This window comes from Helicoverpa armigera, chromosome 20 (genome assembly GCF_030705265.1).
Source record: "Helicoverpa armigera isolate CAAS_96S chromosome 20, ASM3070526v1, whole genome shotgun sequence".
NCBI lineage: Eukaryota > Metazoa > Arthropoda > Insecta > Lepidoptera > Noctuidae > Helicoverpa > Helicoverpa armigera.
In genome coordinates, this window is record NC_087139.1 from 730,266 (window position 1) to 742,771 (window position 12,506).

General features: G+C 33.3%; 1 protein-coding gene across 1 annotated transcript in view; it reads right to left on the reverse strand.

Moving 5' to 3' along the window:
* LOC110372518 (nephrin) overlaps positions 1-12,506 on the reverse strand; it is a 233,021-nt gene that overhangs the window by 112,570 nt on the left and 107,945 nt on the right. The gene's annotated exons all lie outside the window — the stretch shown is intronic.

The following is a 12,506-nucleotide window of genomic DNA, read 5'->3' on the forward strand; positions in this document are numbered from 1 at the left end:
TGACGTTAAGTAATGGTATCGATTTATTTTAATTAAAAAATATAATGTCATAAGAGAACATAAGTATCCACAATCTATGCTATGCCAACTATAACATTAAAAAATATGTTTGAAATCTTGATTGCAATACTTAGTTTATGATAGGTATCTCTTAAGTATCGAGTAACATAACCACTCAATAAAAAACCCACAATATCTTCCTACTTCTTTTTTACAATAGTTCACAACTTATCCCGCCTAGAACCACAAAACTTACAGTCACTCTAGTCGAATTATGACGCATTGCGGCGCCCACCGCGCAGTGTCTTTTGCCCGCCAGTGTAAACCAAGCTTATTGTTTAGACCCACTGTTTTATGTGCTACCTACTTTATTTTGCACTTCTTTTAGATAGAATTTCGTTAAAGTAAGATTTTTATTTAACTATATTGTCACTGTATTGGAAACTTAACATCTGGCTGACTATTTTCAGAACCTGCAACACTAAGATTATTTTGACAGTTGATTTCGTTTTGAAAGAGTCGATAATTTACTTACCTAATAATAGAAGTGTTTTTGTTGTTATTCACAAAAATATTGGACAATGTGAAATATTCAGTAACGAATTTCAAAGAATTGTCAATTTGTTGAAAAACTAGTGATAGGTATTTATTTGTTTTAATTAAATAGAATAGTTAATACGTTTCTAGAAGTCCCTACTCGTTATTCAAATAATTTAATTAATTAATGTGATGCCTGCTCATTTCCAGGTACGATTTTTTTTCTAGGTACTACCGTACCGCTATTTTGTATTTTATTTAATTTCCTAGTGTCATACCTTTATTTATAGCATGAAATAAATGATCGTTTGACGGATTTCAATGGTAAATCCACGAATATTTGTGTTTGTGTACAGAAAACTGCTAATAGGTTTTAAATAACAATAATTTCACACCGAATACTATTGTCAAAGATAACAATCATAATCAGAGTATTCAAACTCTTTAATCACTCGACAATCTCTAGGCTCCTCTCAATTCAAAAAAACCCACACGAAATCCCTCGCACTCTTTGTCATCTATTCGTGGGCGAAAAACTGATCTGATTTCCAACCGATCCATATCAAATCACATTTCAATTAGGATCTAAAAAACCCAATCTCACTATCTTGTTACGATTCTAAATGAATCGCTGTGTACCTATGTAGGATTGGAATAAGTATGTTTATAATTGTATAGACCATGGAGAACAAAATGACTAGCAGAGATGTCAAAATGCTCAATCTTCTTAGAAAGTAGTGCGCCAGAATGCGGATGTTCGGGGAACGAGGAACTAGCTATGGAACCCGCCCATTTATTTTCACACTTAAATCACCAATCAAGCAAGACCAATATTTAACAGATTGGTTTTGATTTGATTAGGAACCTTAGTTCTAGTAACTGATCACATATAGTAGACTATACGTCACTTTGACCTACAAGAAGGCACGTGATGACGTGACCTACCTTCCTTATGGCATCTCCGCTATTTTTCCTTTCTCCGTGGTATAGACAAATCTCTTTTTCATACACCTACGTTTTCGGTTTAGCGATTGATCTTTTTGAGGTTATCTAAGGTTCTAGATTTTTTGTGAAGCTCTTATAACTTCTAATATTAGCAGCCCTTTATCCAGTTGTTCAGAGCATACGGTTGTGATTTATACAAAAAAAAAAATACACAGGTACTATGAATGGCATCAAATCTTAAGTAGGTAATGATGAAACCATTTTTAGGTAGTCGCTACTAATATTTTCTTAACGTTTTAGGTCGGTTGTAAATAAAAACTAGATACGTACAGATTACAGATTTTATCGGAATTGTGCAAATGTTTATTTGTCCATCAATAGATTTTCAGTTTTTACGTCATATGACATCTTAGCCTAAAACCTACGACAAAAAAGATACTATCACAATATCCTATTTCAACACACCATCAGTCCTAAGCATTCTCTTGAGTAATAAGAAAACTAACAAATAAACTCCTACACTTCAAGATCAAAAAGATCTTAACAAGCGTCTGTTATCGCTACATAATCTGATAGTAAGCGCACGCGCCGATAAAAAGTAATGTTCTGTCGATATCGGATCACACACGACGATTGGAGTTTTAGTGGTTAGGCCTGTTTTGTAGTGAAAGATGTGCTATGTGGGGCAATATTTTGTGTTTTTTGGAGTGGTATACATTGGTGCTTATGTTTTCAAATAATTTAGGTTGTGAAAATTCGTATAAACAGGCATTTTTGAATATTGTTTTATATTATTTATTGGAAAAAATTGCATGAACAACAACGTCACAATATAATTGTATGCTATTCCAGTGCGCCGAATATATTTTATAATAAAATATTGTTCTAATGCTTTTTACAGTTTTATTCGTATATTGGCTAAACAATATTTAAGTTTTCTATGCAACTCTTAAACTTTAACAAACTAACGCTTACTCTCACACGACCCACGGTCTTTTTATAATTTGACAATCTCCTTCAACATTACATCTCCGCATATTTATAGCGACGCATCTTCTGTATAACGACCCTGATACTGTGAGATAAAAGATTAGATTTGATCCAACAATAACGTTAACCAGAAGCGGCCAGTTATCGACTTATTGAAATATTTCAGATAGTAATGCCGACAACAAAAAAAGAGGGTTTTAGTTAAAAAACATGTAACGCTTTGACATGCAGAGTTATTTATGACTTTTGGGGTTTAAAGGACGCATGTTTCAATGTGTGTGGGTAGATGCGTTTTTGTTTAATATTTTTGTACAATTTATTTGTGGGTTTTGGGAATTGTTCTGTGATTTTTTAGTGTGGATGGGAATTTCTCTTTATGTTATTTGTAGGCAAAGTGATTGGCAGGTGGTGGACGAATTGATGGAATTCATGTATCAGCAACCCTAGACATCTTGTAGATATTTTCATTAGAAATAAATTATATTAGTATCGAATTTTGATTTTATTCGTAATAATTATATTCTACCTAGAAGATGCAGACTGGCTAAATATTTATAATACAGGACACTTAAACTTATGAATATTAAAAAACTTACATATACAAAACATAACAGCAAAATGATGGAACTGACAAGACTATATTCGAAAAATAATTAAAGAGCTGTATTCATAAAGGACCACACACAGCTTAAAAAGCAAACAAATCCTGCATTTAATAACTACCCTTAAAAATAAACACAAACCACATAGAAAGCCCATAATTTCTGCCATATGATTTATTACACTCGTACTGCGAACATTTGCAATGCGTAAAGGTATCATACACAATAATATATTGTTGTGGTATTTAACTGAATATTTATGAGAACCGAACTCATAGTTTTTGAGAAGGTAAGTAAAATAGGCTTGCTAGTTGTGCTCCATAGTTGGTGTATTAATATTCTTGAGAAGTACAAGTGATTTTTATTGCAAATGTTTTGAAGTTGCAATTAAATTGATTGATATGAGGCTGTCTAATTGGTTTGATTTTCATTTAAATATCGTATCATTTTCCTGCAACGATACATACATATTATTTAGGAAGCGGCGGCAGTAAACAACAATGTGCCCCCGTCGCGAGAAGCACGATATTTTAGTCATACAAACGCATTATCTCCATCCAAAAGCCAGGCTCTTTATTTTAATGATCGCACCTCCAAACAAAAGTGAGAACAACAAAGAATAATTCCGTTTTCAGTCCCATCTCACACTTCCGCACTCACCTACATCAATACAAAAATGTTAACACCCGAAGCTTCGTAAAAAATAATTGCACGGCCCCCTTTCAACCCTCGCAACGCCGGGGTCCTTTGAACAATCTCATCGACGCATTTCTACGTCAAATGCCGAGGTTTAATTACACCGACCCCCACTTACAGTTTTTCGACAACATTTTTGACGAAGACAGTATGATGGAACATTGTGTAGGGCACTTGGCACGCCAAATATTTCGACCCACTTCAGCCGCCAGATCGCGGTGAGGGGGTTAGGTTAGCAGCGAAAATTCTTTCGATATTTCTAAAGGTTAATGGAAGGTTTTCGGGTGTAGACTTTTCTTGAGAGCCTTGAGAGAAATGAGAAAAGCTAGGTACGTATTATTCGGGGTAAATGGGCGAGGTTGGTAACAAGAAAGTTACCTCAAGTTTCTAACTGAAGCTGCTTACACGAGTTCTCCCTGTTATGTATTTTTTATAAGTCTTATTAAGACTCTTAAAAGATTTCCTTTAATCTGCTATTAATAATTTATAATTAAGTTTTTTTGGCTTATGTACTGAATTAGCTGTTCAGTATTATTTATGTTATTAATTTGTTGTTCACATTTTGATCCCGAATTCCATTGATTTAACTTAAAAACATGACATCAGATTCAAGTTAAGCAAACCGAGATGTGCCAAAGCTGAATACCTCTCTTATTTCTCTTAACAAACATTCAAAGGATTATTTCACAGAACCATAACTTATTCCAGTCTTATATTTTATGAGTTTGTTACAATTAAATTGCAACCAGCAACTCTGGCTCCAAGCAAAAACATCTCATAAATATAAAACTCGTCGGAGTTGCTCCAAGCTAGGAATAAAATTTTCTATTTTAATGCTTCCACGAATAATTTACTTCGACTCCATCTATTGCAGACTTGTGGCTTTTCTTTATAATGAAGTCAATTATGCATTTTCTCTTGTTATTAAGTCCAATTAACGCTTGGATAGGTTTAATGGATGCTTTAGTAGTAGTTAATAAGTGGGTAAATAGCTTCGTAGACTATTGATTTATGTAAATCCTGAATTTTCTAGGCAATTAGCCGGTACTAACTTGATAATTGGCTATTATTTTTATAATTATACAACCACTAGCTTATTCCACTTTATTCAACAGCTTTCTCAAGTTATAGTTTACGAACCCGGAATAAAATCTCTCTACCTGGTTTCAGACTAGTTCCACGAGTGAAGAAGTAACATACTCATCATCATCATCTCCCGAGCCTTTTCCCAACTATGTTGGGGTCGGCTTCCAGACTAACCGGATTCAGCTGAGTACCAGTGCTTTATAAGGAGCGACTGCCTATCTGACCTCCTCAACCGAGTTACCCGGGCAATCCGATACCCCTTGTTTAGACTGGCGTCAGACTTACTGGCTTCTGACTAGAAGAAGTACTCAGAAGCATACTGAAACATAGAAATATTGCTACAAACATCCGAATTGAGAACCTCTTCTTTTTGGGAAGTTTGTTAAAAACTTATAAAATACTGCTATACCGACACAATCTAGTCGAAACCATTTATCATTTAATTCGGGCACCTACATTGTGAATTTAGGAAAACCGGAACCGCATTTCAAATAATCTGTAATAGGTTTCCGTTTTCAAAATTACTGATTGCAAATCAGTATTCGATTTGTGGTCGGGTTTGTCGAATTGTTAGTGATTATAGCTGAATTTTGTAATACCTACTAAATCTTGTAGCTTATTGTAATAGCTTTTGGAATTAGTTTGTAATAAATATCTCATTATGTCATTAATGTATGCTCCTGGGAATTAATTCTAGCGTTCATATAAAAGCAGCTTATTTTATATCGATAAATGGGCTATCTAACGCTGAAAGATTTTTTAATTCTGCCCTTTCTGAGATTGCTGACAAAAATGTAGGAACAAATGAATATTGTGTAGGTATAAAATAGCCGTACACTAAAAGTCATCGTTTTACGAGTTTTTAATAAAATGCTTATTAATCCGAGCGACGTCGACACTAATACGACGACAATAGAATGATATGACAACTTACACATTTTTATGATCTTACGACCCGTTCCGCTGCCTCTAATACCATTTAATTCTCACCATAAAATCAATTTTATAAACAAACAAATAGAACTTTAATATACTTGGTGTTTTACAGAAATATTGGTTTGGTTCCGTACAAATTTTTTAATAAAAATATTTGTATAAATCCTCTAAAACATGCATGCATTTTAAGACTCTATACAGCAAGTCTAGACTAACATGTTCATAACTAAAGTACTAAAATACGGTTCAATATAACTGATATCGTGTGTCTACAGAATATCATTTACTGTCTCATATTTTGACATTAAATGATATTACAAAAAGGGCTTATGAATTTCTCAGAAAGGTAAACGGCACGCGATATGGCTTGTTCTCTATTGTTGTGGGGTATTTATTTATTGTGTTTAATGTTTATTGTTGAAAACAAAATATAAATATGGCTGTTGAAGCACCTTTTTGGAACTTTTGTTGAAGTTTCAAAAGCCTAGAGTGTGATAAATACTTAATTATTTTAAATGAATGAATGCTTAGTACAAGTAAAATATAGAATTGTATTTGGCTGCGTTCTACCAAGTAATCACATAGAAAAAAAAATCCTGAAGAAAAAATGACTCCCGCTACGTGGACGTTTAAAGCAATTTACTTTCAAAACAAACGTTCAGTGTTATCGCCATCATATTATCGTGTAGCAATTAAATAAAACTGTTAACAATCAAGACCACCAAGAATATCAATTAAAACAAAACATTCTAACACACGAAACATATAACCGCTTCCATATTTCACGGACCGACCCCCAAACCGCACAAATACGTATTGTAGATTAAATTTTGAAATGAGTACCCGAAAATATCATGTTTATTACAAATAAATGTCGAATCGCGATGAGTTACGTCCGTAATCTAGTAAGAATCGTATAGGTTCGGCCATACGTTAAGTCTTTGATGTATTATAATCTGCTGAAATAAAAACGATTCGTGTATTTTAGGGATCAGCGAACCGGAATGAGGTTGAGAGATCCTCTTTTCATGTATGAAATATTTCATACGATTTTTTGTGCTCAACGCGAGAAATGTGTAACGCCGATAATAATACAAGACAGAAAATAATGAAAAGCTATTACTGGGCCATCAGAAAAATACCGAGACTAAATCAAATATTTAATCTTGTGAGATTCTCAAGAGGTTTGTCGAGATGTAACGCAGAAACTACGAAATTGACTTTGGCTGTAATAATAAATGTGCGTAGAGAGCGTGAAGGATGAATCAGATTTATAAAAGTAAAGAAACAGCCTTATTTATTTTATTTCTCTCGTAAAGACTGACATATCTGCAGTAAGGTTTAATTAAAGTCTGATTGGAGCGTCAAATGTAATTATGAAGAAATAAATCTCAGGCTTTTAGTCTGACTTGTAACAGACACTTTGAACTCAATAAAATAAGAATTGAGAGTAGAAAAAGTAATGAAAGTTTTTGTAAAAGAAAAATAAAATGTCAATTTCTAAACCCGAGCCTAATAAAAAATACTTAAGTAGTCCTAAGATTATTACTTTAGAATAAACAATTAATTACCAATTCATTTAAAACCTGTCACCTACCTACAGAACCCATGAACACACGACGATTCAACCATGGCATATTCCCCATGCAACGCGTGACAAAAGCTAATAAAAGCTGGTACAATGACAGTGGAATGTATGAGGCCCTGTACCACCGATGTACCACCAATGTACCATTTGAAGTAAGGGCGCTTTCAGACATGTATAGTAGGATGGTATGTTGTGCAAGGTTAATGGGTACCTAAGTATAGAATGCGAAAGGGTAGTAATAATTATGGGATTTTTATGCTTTCAAGGTTTTTTGTACCGTATGTTGGGTAATGTTACTTTTATTAGTATCTGTTAATGTGTTGTAGCGGATTTCTTTTTCACAATTATTCTTACTTTAAAGACTATTGGTATAGTATTGAGAGGCTATAAATCTGTGCGAATTCTCAATCAAAATTTACGAACTCAGATATTGTTCATTTATTTTTTCAACCATTCCTCTGCGAATGGCAATATTTTTGTCTCCGTACACGATTTCATTACACATTTATTGCGAGAAAATAACTTGAAGATATGAGATATTTCTCTAACCTTGTAATCGTAGACAGAACACAGACGCAGCACAAAGACAGATGTCATACGATGTGAGAAGTGTCATTCGCAAGATTAAGGCTTGTTTTATCAAATTGGACTATACCTAGTAGAATTACTTATATCAGAGAAAACCGAAACTTATTTTATTGGATTATCCAAAAAATCCAAAAATCTTTTTGGAGTTTACTTTGCTGAGTTAATCATAATCATAATGGCCATTGCGCGAATATAAAAAAATATATTTGAATGCTCCATAAACTTAAAATATGAGGCTTTTGATTATCATAATTATGTACTAAAAATATAATTCGAAGACATAACATTTGTTTCTTCTCTAATTACGATTTTAAATGAAAATATGTGTATTTTGTAAATACGTAGAAAATACAAAAACGGAATTTTAAATTCGATATTATATTTTCTCTTTCACAGCCAGCGGCTAAATGCCAACTATTTTACAAATTACCCAGAAATCTGCATTCATTAAAACAAAATCGAGCGTTTTCAACTATTTGATTAAAAATTTACAGCATTTCCCATTAACTACACATTTCACTAGATACCGGTCAAATATAAATATTTATAGTAATTAAATTATTCCCGCTAACTGCGTCTGAACACGCCTTTACGTTTAACATTTTTTTCATGTTTTTGTCTATATAACTCATTATAAGCATTATGGGGTTGTCAGCGATTCTGTTTTTAATGATAATGGGACTTTTTCTTGTACTTTTTTTCTTATGGTAATTTTGAAAATGATTTGTGGCATTATTGGTAAAAGGGATCGCATTTCGTTGGATGTAAATTAAAATTCATCGGGATTCCGATCTAAGGGTTCCTTTTTCTTGGAATATTAATTTGATGGAGTATCGAATTTTTATTGACAAAACAAAAAACTTACACAGACTTAGTAAAATCATGACTTATTTTGATGAATAGTGACAAAATATATTAGATTAGCAGAGAGGTATGTTTGCAACGCTTGCAAACTGCTCACCATTTTACTACATAACACAAACAGACTTCATAACAGATTTCCAATATAACTTCATAACGTTTATGTTGTTGAATACATAAAGTAAAGTACATGAGATGGGAAAGATAACATATCGCTTAGGGAAATGGGTCACTGTGTTACGTAAGGGTATAAATAAGGGTAACTACTGCTTACGAGCGATTCCAATCTTTAACTGCTATTGCGTTCATAACTGCTGAGTGTGTTGTTTTATATTGTAGCTAGATTTTTGCTGCGGTTTTACCCGATGCGTTAAAAATATCGCTCATTTGTTGAAGGCGTGAAAGGTAAATTTTTTGACAAACAAAGCTGAGTTTCGCATTATAATATTACTGTAAGAATGATCTTTTCACAAATCTCTAAAACTAGGAAAGTTACAGTGTCAATAAAATAGGCGTCTCTTTTAAAAAAAATATTGGTATTTTATGATACGTTATGACTGATGGTCAATGGTCACGATGGTCAGCCAGCTGGTACATTGACCATCTATGTCGTGACCATTCACTTTCCTTTTGATGTTGGTGTGTGTTTTAAAGTATGGAAAACTTTACTCATTCCACAGTTTTTGCTGTTCCTACTTCTGAAGATGAGGGTTATAATTTACACTGAAATCTTATTGATACCATGTTATGAAAAGTCTAGGCAAATTCTATTGGATAAAATCTAATAAATTTCTTCATCTTATCCATTCCTAACATGTGTGCCTAAGCAAATTTCCGATTTAAAGTACCACCCAAAAGTCCGCCCTAAGTAACATATTACGTCGTTCAACGTGAAAAATCTATTTTAATTTGTGTGAAATCGAGTGCATAACTGAACCTACGCGAATCGAATCAAGAGTAAGATTGAATCGATTTATACAGTTCATTTCATATATCATTGCTTCGGAGGTCAGAGGAAATCGTTCGCTGTGAAATTCCTATCTGGTGATATTTAGCGCCCTTTCTAGGTAGATAGGGGGTAAAAATTTTCACACGTGTCTCATAGGAACAACTTCCTGCACCCGGACAAAGGGTACTTACAGCAGGGAAGCTTACAGCATACCTCGACAAATGGGCTATCTAACAATGAAAGAATTTTTGAAATCGGTCCATAACTTTCTGAGATAATCGCGTTAAAGCAAACAAATTCTCCAGCTTCAAAATGTAAGTATTGTTTATGTAAAAGAGATATTAAAATATTAGATAAACAATTTAATACCCATTTAGTGATTGAAAATACATAGTTACAGAGTTATTCGCTCGTTAAAGCAAAATGAAAACGACATCGACTATTCTACTTTTTAGTACGTAGGTAAACGTTTTCATAGAATTTCAAATAGCAAAGAATAAAATCCAGCGTCCATTTAGTCCTTCCTAGAAGTAGTTATCTCAATTGAAAAGAGAAAATAAATCTTTTGTTCGTTTACAAATACAGAACTGGAAAACTAGCTTTGTTTATTTACGAAAAAATGGAGTTTATTTATACTTAGAAAGGACACGGGTTTTTATTTTGAATGGTAGTTTTCTTTTTTCACGTAAATCTAGGCACCTATATTATAAGCACGAGTAGGCACTTAAATAACAGTAATAGTAATTGTAAGAGCACACGGCAAACTTTTAGTCGTCCGATATATTGTTCGGGCTCGTGAATCAGTATGGAAATGAATCAAATGGTAGCGCGCACATTATAACGATCAGATATCGGGCTTGTTTGAGGCCGACTACATATTTTTCGCAACTTTTATCTTCAGACTAAACTATAGGTCAACTATCAAGCCGACAGTTTAGTCTACAGTGTGCGGGAGTTCTAAATCTTACTATTAAAAATATTACTACGAGTTAACGAATACCTACAGACTCACTTTACAAAAAGGTCGTACGTAATTTAATTAATAATTTCTCGTCTTAATTTTTATGATTTCTAAGGGCTCTTGTTAAGTCTAAGAGCTCAAAACTAAAAGCTCTTTAATGAAACTCTGTATTCAATTGTGGTCCAAATGAATATTTAATATATTGCTCTGTAGCAAATATTTGCATACAAAACTTTGTTTAACATTGTTTTGTGTTTAGTGGTTGTAAAATATTATGTAAATCGTGGATAAGTAACCAGTGTTTTACATGGAGCTGCGTATCTGACCTCCTCAACCCAGTTACCCGGACAACCTCATACCCCTTGATAAGAGTGGTTGACTGACTTTCTGGCTTCTGACCACATAACAGATACTAAACCTACCGACTTTACCTTACCAACTTTACGTTCTTTACAAATTATTAATTTACACGATGGGTATCTTGTTACCCATCCACGGACCGATCTCACTAAGTGTTGCTTAACCTTATGATCGATCGACCAGCGGCTGTTTCTTTGCCACTTACTTTCTATAACTCCTAAATGAGTCATAACATTACCATACTTACGTATTAACTATAATAGCACACTAAACTACTACTGAATATTGATGATTATCGCTAAATAACCTTCTTTTTGGAAGTCGGTTAAAGTCATTATCCATGCGCCCACGCGTTCTTGTGATTGATTGAACGGTATAATAATATTGTAATTTTGTGCTATGAAAGTAAGTACTCAGTGGTGGGAGTTCGACGAAATATAGATGTTACATGTGATTTTGATAATAAATCGGTGTATTTTTAGGGCATGTTGGACTATTTAAGTAGGTAATGATTATGGCTACTTAGGTTTAATGGTTCTCTAATAGGTTGCTTTAAGGTTTATGATTTACACTTATACGTAGGAGGTACAGTTTAATAATGATATTTTGACATTATTTTGCACTCGTTTCCGCCTTGTTTGTCGGTACACTGCAACTTAATCAAAATAGCTTTGTAGCTTGTTATGTTATCCAATTCGGAGATTTTTTCCTACAAAAATTAAAGATATCAAAAACAGAAACTCCTACATAATTACTAAGAAAGAGGTTAGTTGATAGATGAACCATGTACGTTTCTACCAACATTTTTGTTCTTCGAAAATAAATTTCGTTCAATGCAACATCTATCTTATGTCCAAACCAGTTTGGACTGCCTACATTATATTATTTGGGTTACGTGAACCAAAGATAATTAAAAAGCGAGCATCTAATCGAAATTATTTGAATTTGTGGGAACTAATGAAATGTTACTATTTCTGTTTATTTAGATCGTCGTAAATGTTTTTAGTTTTAATGTTTACATTTTAGTGTAAATGTAGTTTATGTGTTTATTTCTCATGTGAATAGTTTATTGATAAGTGGGTTTTTGGGAAATGGTTGTACTTGTAGTTATGATGTTGTGGCTGTCATGGTTATCGGTGGGGAGTTAATTAGTTTGAGAGCAATGGCCGAGATAAATACTTTCTGTCATAAATAAATGCTTAGTAAGTAGACAGAAATAAGTAGTGATACGGATAAGTTTTGCAATCTTTGTGGACTAAAAGTACAAACAAATGTTTTTCTTTAAATTCTTAATACTAGGTCTCAGAATTCAAAGGACATAAGTATTCTTATCAAAATAACGAAGGTTTCGTTCAGTTTGTAGCTCAACGTTATACCATACATACTTTCAATACTTACTACCCTACA